Source organism: Adiantum capillus-veneris, chromosome 1, assembly GCF_014529385.1.
Source record: "Adiantum capillus-veneris isolate H3 chromosome 1, ASM1452938v2, whole genome shotgun sequence".
In the NCBI taxonomy this organism is placed as follows: Eukaryota; Viridiplantae; Streptophyta; class Polypodiopsida; order Polypodiales; family Pteridaceae; genus Adiantum; species Adiantum capillus-veneris.
This window is the reverse complement of record NC_140931.1, coordinates 49,708,792-49,711,741: the sequence shown is the minus strand read 5'-3', so window position 1 is coordinate 49,711,741 and position 2,950 is coordinate 49,708,792. Positions and strand designations below refer to the sequence as shown.

The window sequence follows — 2,950 nt, the reverse complement described above, 5'->3', positions numbered from 1 at the left end:
TGCGCCTCCCCCAGGTGTGAGGGGTAGCCCTACGAGGGGTTTGTTAAGCATAAGTTTTATTGGTGTTGTACCAACATTGATTCTGTTGACAGACATACAAGTATCAGGGGCAAATCCAAATTGTTGCCTACATGAAAAATCACATGGTGTTGATAACAATGCCATATGCCCACATGCTTCATTACATTCAGAGGTTGATGGTGTGAGCTTAAATGGTGATGACAATAATATGTGCCTAGCAGAGGTACCATGCAACCTTGTTGCTGATGTTTGTGAGCCATTAATATGACGTGAGAATTTAATGAGCAGAATCTCACCATTCAAAAGAGAGAGGCCTGATTGCGATCTTGAATTTCAGCAAGGCTAATTGCAATCTAAGGGAAGGCACGTCGATGTGCCCTCTTCCAAGCAATAAATTTGCAGCAGTCTCAGGAAGTGCATGCCAACATGCCCTCCTCCAAACAATAAATTTACAATTGGAAAGTCCAATCTCAGGGAGGGCATGTCGACGTGCCCTCATCCAATGATGAAATATGGAAAGGAAAATATCAAAATTTCTTAGAGGAAACGTTGAGGTGTCCTTCCAATGACTTGAATTTCTCTTTCCCTATTTCATCCTTGAGTGAGGGCACGTCAACATGCCCTCCCTAAGATTGTAATTTCCCAATGTTAATTAGTTATTTTAATTCTTTTGGCTACCAAACTTAAATCTTTTTAGGATGGGAGACATCATGATAGTCATTCAATTGCTTGTAGTGTTGTGATCTAAAGATTGCTTTGTGGTGTTTGCAGTCCTGTGAGTCCATATCGTTCATCTAAGCAAATGAAGCGACCAATAGTCTCAAAAAAGAAGGATATTCCAATAGGTAGTCAAATTTTGGGTGAAGTTAGTAATGAGGTGGAGACAAGTTTTAAAGATACAGAGGATTTGGGTGAAGAAGGTGTCATTCAATGTGGTGATTTTGTTCCAGCTGAGCCAGGATTTGTAAAGAATTCTAGTAAAATACATGAACTTAGAACGTTATGATGATGTAGACAGGTTGATGAGTACTTTTGATAAGGGCTTTTACCCTGATTTTGTAGCATGCACCTTGTTGCTTGATATGAACTGCAAACTGTAGAGGGTTGATAAAGCTAGAGAGATGTTCGATGGAATACGTTCAATGGGGTTACATGCCTGATCTTGGTGCATGCGATAAGATGATTGAGTTTCACTGTGAAACTGGAAATCCTGAAGAGGGAGAAACATTGCTAGCAGAAATGGAGGAGGAAAAGCTACATGGATTTGTTGATACTTACCTTATGGTTCTTAATGGCTATGGGAAACAAGATAAAGCTGTAGAGGCCTTGAAAATGTTTTCAATTATGAATGAGGATGCCTTCTTAAGGCTACAAATGAGTCCTGATATCTACTCAGCTCTTATGAATGCTTATATTCACTCAAATTTGCTACCATCTGCTGTCCTGAAAATTGAAGATATGATGAATTCAGGATTTTCTCCTCCAGATGAGTCAGTCAACATGCTAATTGTTGCCTTTGAGAAAATAAATTAGTTTCAAAGGGCGGTAGATGTGATGCTAAAGCTAGAAAGCATCGCTATAAGGCCGGGTGGAGACTCTTATGACGCTAATTGGATGGTTTGGAAAACTGGGTTTGGTTCAGGAGGCAAAAACTCTTGATAGAACCTCAAAGATAAAGGCGATGTTTCGGATTGCAAACCTTACGCTAGTCTTTTTTCAGTGTATGCTAGAGAAACTTCCGTTGATAAGGTGAAGGCTCTTCTCGCTGAGGAGGTTGAGATTGATGTTTCAACTTATGAGCTAATGATTGTTTCATTGCTGGATGGCAACGATCGTGAGGAGGCTCAGTCCATGCGAGATCGGATGATTGCCCAAGGTCTCACCCCATCTGATGAGGTTGAAAGAGCTTTATTAGGAATTCAAGCAGCCAAATTTCTTGTAGGTGTTAGAAAGCCTTCAGAAGGAGCAACACAAAGCTTAGGGATAGAAACCAAAAGTTTTCTTGTGGGTGTGAGTAAGCGTGTGGAGGAGGCACCTGAAACTCTATGAGGAATAATCACCACTCTGAATTTCATGTCAGCTTCTTTGAAGTCTTTATTGTTGCTATGACAGAGTGGGGCTCTATTTCGAACCTTTTTCTTGAGTAGCAAGGTATATCTTCAATCAAAGTGCATATATGAGATCTGCAAACAAATGTTGGTGCATTGATTCCACATATTTATTAAAGATTGAACAACGTTTCTGTTTGAAATGCTTATATTGCTTGGTTACAGTTGTAGGTAGTTGTGATCATGGCAATCAGCTAAGATTCGGGCAGAGAGAAGCCTGATTCAAGCCAGATTGTTAGATAGCAAACAGGTGGTTCTTTTATTGAAATGTTTATGACAGTCATTGTCATACCATTATTTTTGGTTTTGCACCCCCCCCCCCCCCCTTCCCCCTTCTCTTGCTCGTGTCACTACCGGTTGAACAAATGCTAAGCCTTGTATTGGCTTAAGAGTAGCAGAGTCACACGCCGTCTTTAACTTATAGGTCTTTGTTCTTTTTTATCTTGCTTGCCCAATGCCTTCTTTGATTCACATCCCATGGGGCAAGCGTGTGCACGCACACTCGTGTTTTCTAAAACTTGGAAAACCTACAAATAAGAGTCATATTTAGTATATTTGAACGTTTTAAGATTTATTTTCCACAATTTTAGAGGTCGTCTCTTATAGGTATTTGCTCGTTTTGATGTGTGCATGTGCCCGAACGCACACCCTTGTTTTCCAAAACTTGGAAAACCTACAAATAAGAGTCATATTGAGTATATTTGAAGGTTTTTAGATTTAATTTTCCACCATTTAAGAGGTTGTCTCACCTTAAAATGTTTAACTCGAAAGTAAATGTCAAATTTGGTAGGTGGGATTACATGTTTATTTTGAGCATGTGC

At 39.8% G+C, this 2,950-nt stretch overlaps 1 pseudogene; it reads left to right on the top strand.

Moving 5' to 3' along the window:
• Window positions 1-971: 971 nt before the first annotated feature.
• Window positions 972-2,070, top strand: LOC147464699 (pentatricopeptide repeat-containing protein At1g19525-like; annotated as a pseudogene).
• Window positions 2,071-2,950: the final 880 nt, after the last annotated feature.